This window comes from Aythya ferina (genome assembly GCF_964211825.1).
Source record: "Aythya ferina genome assembly, chromosome: Z".
Lineage (NCBI taxonomy): Eukaryota > Metazoa > Chordata > Aves > Anseriformes > Anatidae > Aythya > Aythya ferina.
In genome coordinates this window covers 30,994,196-31,007,410 of record NC_140299.1, presented here as the reverse complement: position 1 = coordinate 31,007,410, position 13,215 = coordinate 30,994,196, and positions in this window count along the sequence as shown.

The window sequence follows — 13,215 nt, the reverse complement described above, 5'->3', positions numbered from 1 at the left end:
GAGCAGTGCTTCCTCTTTGGCTCTATGTAAGGTTAACATCTCTGGATTCCTTTGGTGAGAGATAATCAAAAGCATTCTTGAAAGCCCAAGACAAAGATAAAACAGCCATAAGATCTTGTTCATGCATGTAAGCACTGGATGCTGTAATGAAGTCTAAGCTATTTGCAAAGCATACCTTCATTCTGCAGAAGCCAGTCTGAATCTTTCCTGTTGTGTTCACACATATTCACATGTATTATTGTCTTTGTATGTCTACTTCTTCCAGTTTACCCAGTATGGAAGTCAAACATACTTACCTTGCTGTACCCAGACCTGCTGTAAAACTCTCTTAAAAAAAAAAAAAAAAAAAAAGCTTCAGCTTTGTCACTCTATATGCTTTGGTCTCTGGGTCTTTTTAAGCAGTAAGTTATACACCACAGTTAATAGGTCAGCAATTTTGTACTGTGTGTTTATAACTCTTCATCAAATACAATCTTACCATGACAATTTGCTGCTTTCCAACTGCGTTTATTGAAACACTTCCACTGCAGTGTTATGGTGGATTCTGAACGTTTCCTGCACAGTGCCTGAAAACTCTCCCAGCAAAGTGCCATTATATATTTCATACAAATGCTGTCTATTCTGTCATTCAATCCCCAGTGAAATCATTGATGAAATGATCGTCTGCAACCACAACAGACTCCTCATGTACCTCTTCTGAAAAGGTTTTCCATACTGATGAGAAGCTATCAATAACCACTCCCATTATTGTAATCACAACCATGTATCTGTATTCACTTGCTTCAGGAGCAAAGCCAGTCATCTTCCCTTTTTTTCTAATCTCTAAGAATTTGACAATGGCAGTAAAACATTCTGGATAGCCAGAATGATATAGTATATTTTGTCTTGGCTTCTTTGTTGTGACTCTTAAACTATTGTTACTGAAGGGAATAGAGCTGGAGGAGCAGAGAGCTTCATGTTTTACTGCACTCGATGACATTTGCTGCACATGCACATTTAAGAAAATATCCAGACACAGATTCAGTGTTCTAAATATCTGCCTGTTCTTTTTAGCTCTTCTTTCAGCCTCTGTAGTATTCCTGATGCTCAGTAAATGACTGCCTTCAAATTGCTGCCTTGACAACTGAGCTCCATAAACCAACCACCAGCAAAACGCAAGTTGAATCAAGGGGCCACTTGAATAATTTATATTAGTGTTACTTTTACAACTTCAACACATTTACAACTGAATCCAATACACATGAACTACCATGTAAGAGCCTGTTCATAGCAAATTGGGGCAGAGAGGATGTTTCTGAGATGGAGGAAAAAAAAAAAAAAAAAAAAAGCAAGAAAGGGCCGCAAGTGCGTTCCACTGGTGCTGATTATTAATTTTTTACCGACATATAACTTCCAACAACAAAAATACAAAATAAAATAAAATAAAATAAAATAAAATAAAACAAAATAAAACAAAACAAAACAAAACAAAACACAGGCAGCTTATTGGAACACAACAGCAAAAAATTGTTCAAGTGCAAGCTTTCAGCCTACCTCTATTCAGTTATTTTTCCTGGAATACACAGTCAAAGTTATTCAGTTTAAGAATGTTTTCACTAAATAACTATTAGATCCGACCTTTTATTAAATAACAATATAAAATACTACACTTACATGAACATCAACTTCAATTAAATCATTTTCAACTAAAAGGAGTAAGATTTGGTAATAGTTTACATGTGTAGTTTTGCACTGTGCACATTCTTTTCAGGGCATCCTGACAGAATAACACTAATTATAAGGCAAACAGAGACACCTATATGAGGTAAATTATTACTGTTTAATTGATCTCATTTGATATATCTAAGGTCAGAATCTAATTTTCTGATCAATCTCATCCAGATCCAGTCATATCATAATTTAAATAAAAGTATTTATGCATCCTGTTCATGTTCATTCTATACATTTTTCAGTGTTTAACAGGATTAAAAAAAAAAAAGGTGGGGGGGGAGGGGGACAAAGGGAAAAGGGAAGGGGAAGTGGAGCGGGAACGGGAAGTTGGATGAACGGTGAAAATGGCATTGAGAGAAAGGAACTAGAAAGAAAGGAGAATTGTTATTTTGATGAGCAAAGCATTCAGTAACAAAAGAACACAACAAGGTAATGCACAAACTTGTCTTGCTCTATTCCTCTGTGTCATCTCAAAGATCACATCTTGCATATTGACATGTAATCTAGCAGGACATAGTAGACCTCTTATCTTGAAGGCTTCATTTTCTTTAATGTAGCAAAAGCATAAATGTGAGTGAGAATTCTGTTTTTAAACCAAAATTTAAATTGGGAAGAGTTGTGTAAATTGTTAGCTATTTATATGGTTGTTACTTTCATGTGGTTAAAGCCAAACCTTAACATGTAACTACAGAATCAGAAGAAAAATTACGTACCAGTTTTACTGCATAAGCCCTTATTAAACTGTCAAAGGTTTGTCCCCCTTTACACTCCTTTCCTTTTCTGGATGAAATGTTGCTATTAATAACTGTCATACTATCTCTTACTATTCTAATTTCATCAGTAATATTGTGGTGAAGTACCGTTTGGCTCCTTTACTATGATATTCACAGTGAAAAGTCTTACAGACTTCAGATGAAAACCCCATGATACCTACTGACTAGTCACTGCTAAACCACCATAGTTTCAGCTATACAAGGAGTTGAGCAGTACATGGCCAAGTTGACTGACGAAAGTCCGCATGAACTGATGTCGTTTAGGAGTATGTTTCAAATTAGGTCTGATGACTTACAGATATACAGAGTCAACAGTTTCATAGGTGTTAGTGTCTGAACAGTCAAAGAGCCATGATCAGCTCTGGAACAGTTTCACTTTATGTCCTCAGTCAAGATGGTTTTCAAAGGGGCTGAAACAAGCCTTTTACTATCAGCTTGGGCAATGTTATTTGTTGTTCTCACCTTTGCAAAGATTAAGTAGCAGAAGCATCCAAAATCTCTTGCGTTAAAGAGACTAATGAATCACAGAAGAAATTTGGGAAAGAGATGCTTTATTACTGATACATTTGAAGTCTAAGTGTCCTAACACAGTTCTCAAATGTTTTCCCAAGACTTCAATGTTATCTATGAAGATAACCACTGCATGTAGTAATGCCACCTGGTGACTGAATTACATTAAGCACTTAAATTAATGTAATCTATCAACTGTTAACTCTGTTACTTATTATTAAACAGGCTCCCAGGATTCTCTGAGTGAGTGACAAAAGCCCAAACAAGCAGGCTATTGTCTATGTACCATGGCTTATAATTTTACTTTAAATTTTAGAATGTCAAGATGTAAGTTCTTAGATACAGGAATACATGTAATAAAAACTGAAGCTGAGGGTATTTAATATGATCAAGCTTTGTCACCTAAGTGAATAAGCAAGATTTTGACTTGACAGGATTTGTTTGTGGTTAAAGTGTAAATGTGAAATATAAGTGCTAACCTGTCGTGAACCTCACGAAGCTCAAGGCCAAATGCAAGGTCCTGCATCTGTTCCAGGGCAATCCCAAGCACAAATACAGCCTGGGTGGAGAATGGATTGAAAGCATCTCTGAGGAGAAGGACCTGGGGGTGTTGGTTGATGAGAACCTCAACATGAGCCAGCCATGTGTTTTTGGCAGCCCAGAAAGCCAACCACGTCCTGGGCTGCATCAACACAAATGTGACCAGCAGGTTGAGGGAAGTGATTCTCACCCTCTACTCTGCTGTCATGATATCCCATCTGGAGTCCTGCATTTATCTCTAGGGTCCCCAATATAAGAAGGACAGGGACAGGACAGCAAGTCCAGAGGAGGGCTACAAGGGCTGGAGCACCTCTCCTATGAAGACAGGCTGAGGGATTTGGGGTTGTTCACTGTGGAGAAGGCTCTGGGAAGACCTTATAGAGGTCTTCCACTACCTCTGTGGTCCTACAGGAAATCTGGAAAGAGTCTCTTTTTCAAGTAGTATAGTGATAGGTAAAGGACAGATTAAAACAATGACTATAAACTAAAAGAGGGTGGAGTTAGCACAGATATTAGGAAGAAATCTTCACTCAGAGGATGATGAGTCACTGGAACAGAAAGCTGTAACAGAGAAGCCACAACCCTGAAAGTGTTTAAGGCCAGGTTGGACGGGACATTGAGCAACCTGGTCTAGCAGGAGGTGTCCCTGCCTTGGCAAGGGGGATTGAAACTTGACTGTTTTTAAGGTCCCTTCCAACCCAAATCATTCTATGATTGTATGATTCTGTTTACTCTAGAGTAAATACAGAATATCTCTTTAGATTTTAAGCATTGATTTGGCTGTGTCCATATATCAAGCAACAATCCTTCTTGCCCACAGCTGAAACAAACAGAATTTGCTTACAAATTTTCAGAAGAAAACTTTAGCTTCTTCCAACTTTCTATTCTCATTTAATTGTTATATTTTCAGTTAAGGAGCTTGGACGCAACCATCCACCAAAGTCTTACTAATAATTGTTCCTGATTAATACAAGAACATCGATAAATAAATAAATAAATAAATAAATAAATAAAGCTTTTTTTTTTTTTTAATTAAAATAATCGAGCCAAGGAAAAGAGTATATGTGACAGACAGCTTGTGTAAAAATAATTGACTCATTAATCTTAACAGTATGAACATGTTCAAATTACCAGGGTCAGCTGCTGGAAAGGAGGCAGCCATAGTTACATATTCACGGAGGTGTGAAGTTGAAGTTAGCCTAATTGCACAAACTATCTGTGTGAAGGTTTCAGAGTAGACAGTTATTCAGTGCCAAAAGTAGAAAAAGTTTCAGTGGGAATTTCAAATCATACCGTATGGATTATGAATTGTTTGTGTAGAGGATTGTACTTCCATAATATAAAAGAGAGCACCCATAACTCTAACTATGTAGAAACTGAGGCCTCTAACTGTGTAGAGAAACACAGCCTTAGCTTCAGTACAAATGTATCTGATACAATTTTTCTTGGTGTAAGAGTAACTAGACCTTTTAAGCTACATAGCTTCAGAGATGAATTGGGCTAATACTAAGGTTTTGTACTTGCACTAAATATTGGTGTCATCACATGACACTATGTGGATATTCAGGAACAATTTTCAGCAATGTGGGTATAGTTGCTGAATGAAAACATTGTCAGAAATTTATCATTCTAACTATATATATACAGGTATATGTATATATATGTAAATCTCTTTAGCCCTGTAATGATGGTGTTGCCCTTGCTTGTAACAGGCCACAGACTTTGCCTTAAGCTGACAATTTAGGGCTTGGTACCTGCCAAACTCTGTCTGAATGTCACTTGGCCTCCCTGGAGATTTGTTTTAGGCTAGCAGTAACATCGACTCTCCAATAACTAGGTAACTATCACCTCCTTTGTTTTATGTTTTGTTTGGTTTTGAAAATAACTGTGTTAAAGCAGTTATTTCTATACAGAGATATGCATTTAGTAAGTAAAAGACAGCAGTAACAAGCAGTTAGTCCATGTAGAATGACATGCCTGTGAGCTGGAGACTAATGCAGCACAGAGTAGAGAAATCAAATGGAAGCAGAAGAAACCTTCAAAGTCCAAGCACAGAGAACTGCCAAAGGCACTGGGCTATAGACATCTAGCCAGTCATTCCTGGTCATTAAAGGACTGAAGCCTTGAGAACTGAGTAAAACCAATATTGGTGGTAATCAAGAGAACAAAAAGCAAGCATCCCACTGAATCATTAGGATTAGAAATTAGAGAGCGATTGATTAAGAATGAATAGGTGCTATATTTGCGATGTACTGCGCCTGTGCTGCACTTAGGTTTCCAGATAACAGGAGCCCCTCATGGTTCAGACTTTAACCAAGGGGTCAGAGATAAGGAGGACTGCTTACAAAGGGACAAGATAAGGAATGTTAAACATACAAGGCCTCAAGATAACAGGAGCCCCTCAGACACCTAGAACCAGATCAAAACAACCTTATGGCCCAGACTGTGACCAAGGTCTCAGAGAGCATGCGTAAAGAGATGAAGTGAAAAGTTCAACCCTGATGAAGTCATCTTACTTCATCCCCACGACCCTCAGCACCCACCACTACAAGGCATCACACAAGCGTGGACAAGAGGAATTTATGGAAATGACTTCTTGTAGCTAATTTTAATACTAAGTGGGGACAGGTTATGCATATATATAGGCATAATGGGAAACTTCATGCATATGTAACTCTTTACTGCATATAACCACAGCAAGTTGCCGCGTTAGGTGCGCACAACTTTGGTGGGACTGTGGACATTTGGTGGACAGTGCTGCCCAGCACTGAATAAACATACCTACTTTACAATCTTACTGATTGCGGAGTCAGCTTTCCACGAGTCACCACAAGAGCAAAGCAAACCTCATACAGCATAACATGGACATGCAGACCAGTGAATCTAGGTATGGAGCATGTTACTTTGCATGCAAAATTGGTCACAATTGTGTCTCAGACACAATTGGTCACAATAAATAATTCTGCAGAATCAGGTGCTTGGGGATCTTTCTCAAAGCAAGCACAGATCTGACTTGAATCACCATTATTTGTTGACAGCTAACTTACGAAACCATCTGTCTGGCTACTTTTGATTGGCTGTTTTATCTTGCCTAACTTATCTCTACTGAGCCTCTGCATTACATAAGACTTGAATAAGACTTGACTTGGGGGGGGACACCAAAGCCCAACATTTGCATACATTAGCATGTGCATGTGTTGAAATATGTTAATGACCCTTAATGAACTTACCATGAGAGGTTACCATATAGGTCAGTCTGGAATCTCCCTCCAGCCATTTTTCTCCTTGTTTTTTATTTTTCATCCCTTAACTCCCTTGCTTCTGAAAGCTCAAGGTTCCCAGTCTCTGTTTTCTCCAAGGTTTTCCTGCTCTCTTCAGATTAAGACTACATCTGGTGAGAAGCTACCATCAGCCTTAACCCAAAGGCAATGTGCAAGAGTGAGCATAGCACTGGAGAAAATGGTAGACTTCAGGCAGGTTGCGTACATACCATTCTAATAGCGTGATTTGAACCATAAACATTAGTATCATGTTAATATCAATGCCATTGTGTTACTAAAATTCTTCCATTAAACTGTTGAGATTTTAATTTGACCAACAATGTGTTATTGACTTTGCATGTAAGGTGTGCGAATTTTCCTGTAAAAGAATTTAAATGTAACAAGCTGGCAGGAGATAAAGCAATCTGTTTTGTAAATTGGGTAATACAAATCACTAGTTCTTTACATTAGTTATGTTAATCAGCACATAGGGTGCCAAAAGGGGACCGTGTGCCTTTCAGGATATGTGGCTGCATATAGCACATTTCATTCTGAAACTTAATTCTTTCACCCTTAATATTTCAAAAAAGAGCACAGAAAGCTGCAACCATGCCATGCCACATTGCCACTGACAGAACTTATCTGGGGCATATGTAGTTTTCTATTATATTACTTGAGCATTGTGTTTCTATATATGAAAGTCAGCTGTTGTGAGTGCATTGTTTATAATAATATAATATAATGAAATGGGATGTAAATAAGTGCTTGGATCCCAGCCAGCTGTTGTAAATCTCATCTAAACTCTGAGGACAGCTCCTTGAAACTACCCAGACTAAAACAGTAGACGGCAATTGAGGACGGAACAGGGAACTGTCTCCCCTGTTATTATTTTGAGAATAATCGGTGAGATAAACTGATTACATCTGATATTCTCAAACATCTGCCTTTTCAGTGTCCATGACTGCCATATCTTAATTCTATTTCAATATTTTAATTCAGAAACCATTTATGCTCATCAAAGCCTACATTATTTTCTTAAAATACTGCAGGGTTTCTCATGGAAACAATATTGGCTATCAGGTAGCATGTCTTTCATTAAGGACAATAAGTCAAAAGGCCAATCTTAGATATAAAAGCAGATTTCCTGCAAGGTACATGTATCATGTATTTTGATGTCTCTCCCCTGAAAAATGAATATATGCATTACAGTGTGACTACTGTTACATGACTGTAACCATTTCAGAATAGCATTAAATATAATTCTCATTTCTAGTTTAGATGAGGACCCTATACACTCTTTCTCTTCCTTCCTTCCTTCCTTCCTTCCTTCCTTCCTTCCTTCCTTCCTTCCTTCCTTCCTTCCTTCCTTCCTTCCTTCCTTCCTTCCTTCTTTCCTTCCTTCCTTCCTTCCTTCTTTTCTCCCTTCCTTCCGTCCTTCTTTTCTTCCTTCCTTCCTTCCTTCCTTTCTTCTTTTCTTTCTTTCTTCCCTGGTGTTTGTCTTGAAGGAAAGCATTAAGTAAAGAAATTAAAATTTAATTTAATTTAATTTAATTTAATTTAAAAAATAAAATAAAATACATTCTTATGTGAATTACTAGTAGCATTGTTTCCTCATAAAAAATATTTTTATAACACATCAATCACACACACATTTTCTTCATTTTTTCTAAAATGTGCTTTAAAGAAATTCAGATTTTTTGGATGTGCTACAATAGACTTTGGTTTATTCTTTTTTTGGATTTTAAGATCTCTAAATACAACCAGTGTTCCCTTAAAGAGAAAACAGTTAAAGTGTTAGGCAGCAGAGAAAGAACTGTGAGATTGACAGGTGCATCAACCAAATCTGTGAGAAGCCCCTGTGAGATGAAGACTTTACCTTGAAAGATAAATAGGTTAAAAACAGTTATTCAGGATACTGTCTTATGTGAAGATTATATCACTAGTAAGTGTAAGGTGAACTGAAGTCTACTGAGAAAGATTCAAAAAGGAAATGATTGTATTTTGGTCTATTATGGCAACTGTGTCTAGGCATCTTAGGCATCTATTTAAGCTTGTCTTTCAGAAGTTCCCCTAGGACTGCATCAACACTCACCAACATTCTTAAATGTATAGCTATTTCCTACAGATGTGATAATTTGTTCCAGACTTTTTTTTATAAAAATAAGCATTTACTGAGGCTATTTTTTCCCCAAAACTGTTTACACACACACACACACACACACACGCACTGTTAATCACATCTGAGACAACTCAGCAGAGACAAATCTAACACTACTTCCACTTGCCAAGACACATGCCTGGCAACTCCTACACACTTTCACCTGCCCTCCCCTTCCTGAGGGCCTCCTTGCTTCATGGAAAGTCACACCTCAATATGACATCATTTTCTTTTATTCTTGCTTTTTCTCAATTCCAGATGCATCCAGTCATGGGTGAAACAAAGACTTCAAAAAAAGAAACCAGTAATTTTAGCTAGTATCCCTGTATTTTCCCCACTAAAAAGGAAGAATACATTAAAATTACTCTCCATGAATTCCCTATGATGTTTGATTTAATCTAATGCCTTCCAGTTGTTGGGTATTTTTCACAACAAGCCCAGAATATTTCAATGTAAGTAGAATTCATGTAACTATATACATATTTATTTTATGTTATGTATTTATTTATTTAATAATTACATTTTTACTTTTCCTTCCAAGATCTCTATATAACTTTTTCTATCCAAAATCCAAAAAAAAAAAAAAAAAAAAGAAATTTAAAAAATAATAATAATCAAATATATTTGTGCTGAAGTCACTTTACATTCTATTGCTGTGCTGTTTACATGTTGTATCTTTCTTTTAAAACTCTTGCTCATTCCTAAAAACAATGGTGTACTCTGGAATAGGTATTTCTGGAGCATGAAGAGATGAAGTAAAAAGAAAGAAGGGAATGATCAGTTTCTCATATCAGATGCCTTATGACTTCTAACTTTTCATGCCATGGTAGCATGTCTTAAGATAAAAAATAAATCAATTCTTGCATTTTTCTATAACAATTTTAGGTTATCACCAGAGTGGTAATGGAAATTGCTAACACTGCTTCACAAGCAAACAGCTTTGGTGAATAAGTACCCACCACATGTTCTAGTTGTGTATGTATGTATGTAAATGAACCTAATGTTGAGGAAGTTGTACCATCTATGGAAAAACTGGAAAGCCCTGACAATTTCTAAAAATCTGAAAAAAGTATGTTTCCATATAGCTATGTCTCAGAAGCGTTTTACTTCTATTTTCTATTTCACAGCAGTACTCTCTTCTTTCAAATCTGTTAAATACTTCACAAAAATTGTTTAGAAATAAAACATGAGAGGAACTTGATGAAACTGGCAGAAGACCAGTTTAGCACAGAGGGAAAAATGGTCTTTCTACAACAAACTGTGAACATCTGGAGCTGGTAGCCAAGCAAATGGTCAGAGACAGATAAAACAACATGTTCAGAAGGATGCTAAACTCAATCACAGATTTAAGAACAGAGTAAAGGCAGTATGTAAGGAGGTGTCCTGTCATTGACAGTTCAGGTGTTGCCGTGAATGCATCTTTGAGAAGGACCCAACTGCAGTGCTTTTCCCAAAACAGATAGCACTGGCCCAGGTAGGGCTCTGGACTTTCTCAGGTTATTAACACATATGCTTTGGCAAAGGAAACCCAAAAACCTTCCTGTCAAAAATACAAAGTAGCCATAAACCCTAAAGCAGTTGTAGCAGGTTTAGATGTGTTATAAATGAAGTCTCAACTCAATCTGAATTTAGTAATATTTATAAAAGACAAGTGAACAGCACTGGGTGCATGGGGAATCTATGCTCTACCAACATACACACACGAACATAGAACATTCTAAACATACAGAACATTGCTTTTACATACTAAACTCGAGTATGCCTATATATATGTATAATCAGAAAAGGCAACAATCAATCCTCTAAGTCTATTACTATCAATGTCCATGCTATTACTATCAATGTCCATGACTAGGGGAGCATAGTTGGCCTGGTTGAAATGCTCCCGTATTTCCATGACTTATAACAGTATCCGTTTTACATTCCTTTTCTTGATTAAAAACACAGGAGAATTACAGGGCTAGTCATGGGAACAATATGTCTTACTTTAAGCTGTCAAGCGACTCGGTCTTCAGGCCTTATGTATCCCGTTCTTCCCAGATCGAAGAAAAGCATATCCATCTCCTTTTGGAGGCCAATAGGGCCTGGGTCAAAAGGCACGTTCAAGTCACCAGGGGGCGTAACAGCAAAAGCTTTCGATGGCTGTAGCGGCAGAGGGGCCCATGGCGTAGCAGTTGGATCAGTAAACGAGCCCACAGCTCCCTCACTGTCTGGCAAACCACACGTTTCTGACTGTGGTCCCACATGGCTCTTTAAGGCCTCAGAGATTGCTGCTTGCCAGGTGCCGAGCAATCCCACTGCCACCTTGTCGTTTTTTGTAGCAGAGTCCCACACCTTGACCTCAAGTTGGTCCCATATTTCAGGCTGTTATATATGGAGTGGTAATTCGTGTCAAGAAAATGGTCAATATTAATAAAGAATGGGGAGATTTGAGAGTGGCCCCCTGCTACCAAAACCTTGCCATGTAAACCCACTACAGTATGTAAAGCAATGTTCTATATATTTAGAATGTTTGGTGTTGGTGGAGAGTAGACTCCCCGCACACCCAGCGCTGTTTACTTGCCTTTTATACCTTTTATTAATATTTCTTTTATAAATATTACTTAATTCAGATTGAGTTGAGACTTCATTTATAACAATGATTTTATGAACACAGTTATGTAGCAGGCTTCCCTATAATGCCAGAGGAATGGACTTGATGACCCAGAAAGACCTGCATAGACTTCTGGAAATTTAAATGAGCTTTTTAACAGGGAAATCAACACTTCTAACAACAGTCTTTCCATTTAACAAATTATTACCAGCTCTCTTAACAAGAGCAGTAAACCTTGAGAATAATCTCTCTCCCACAACAAAGAAACACTAATTGCAACAGCGTAGAAATATTTATTTATTTGTTTGTTTGTTTGTTAATTTGCATTAAAAAATGCCCTCTCAATTTCAGACAGACTGGACCTGAATTTCCCTTCCTGATACAATAACAACTGTTTGAAATTAAGTTTCGCAAGTACAAATTAGCCAATCCCTGTCCTCCTCTCGCTCTATTTATTTCTTTATTTACCTATGTATTTACTGCTTCGAGGACTTTCTTTCTCTCCAAAAGAAGAAAACAGATCCCTATTTGGCAACATTTATGCAAGGCATTCAATGTTGAGTATGCACTTAGTCCCACCGAAGTCACAATAAATTCTCAGACATGCATTTAAGGCCACAGCTCTGGTTATTTTTCTCTGTATGCTAGTATGCAAATTTCTAATTCTATTTGTAATTCAGGTCTTAAATTACCATCTGAATAACTGCATTGGTAAAAAAAAACCTAACAGTTTAGTCTGAAAGTCAACACTCCCACACTGTTCTGAGATTACTTTAAACCTCTGACTTGCAACAGATTGCAACAATGGGAAATGAGAGAACAACTGGTCCTTGCTTGTCAGCACTGCTGGCAAAGAAAGCTTCCTCCATAAACACTTGCCCTAACAGAATCACTCTTACAATTAGGGAAAATTACTTCAGAACCAGAGTTACAGATATTTGAGCTACCATGTGATATACGGGCTAATTTTAAAGCACTATTAATGCATGGGGGAAAACAATAAATAAAGAGAGAGAGAGAAGAAGAAGAGAATTTGCTCATCACTAATTTTTTACAACTGGAGCGTATATAACCTTATTAATTGTGTAATCAAAATCCTGATTATTTTATTCTGGCTTTGGGAAAGTAAAAACACATAGGCATTCAACAAACATATTCCTTATTGTGATTCCCTCTTGCACCTACAGAATTAAATGTGGTGATAACTCTGAGAAAAAAGTTAAACATTGCTATTAACAAGCACAGTCAGCTGCCAAATAGCCTGCTTTTTTCATCAAGTAAACAGTCATTTCAACAGGGTGGACAGACCTGTGCTATGGTTGAGCTCTGATAGCAGGGAAAATCCAGCTGTAAACTGCCAGGTAGTATCTGTGTTACAAACACTGAAGCTGTAGTAGGCAAACTCAAACCTGTTCTTCAGCTGAGAGCTTAGGTACACCTGCAGCACAGCCAAGGCAGCGGGGAGCACCGTGGATACTGGAAAACCCACCTAAGTAGTTGCCGAGAGATGTTTACAAGCCAAACACATCAAGCTGCTCAGTACAATCTACTGAGGGTGGTAAGCTCCAAGGAGCAGTAATCGATAAGATCACTGTCCTCAAAACGAAAGGCAAAGCAATAATCTTTTCTGCTGGATGCTGCAGGGAGTGTTAGAACCAAGCCAGAAAGCAT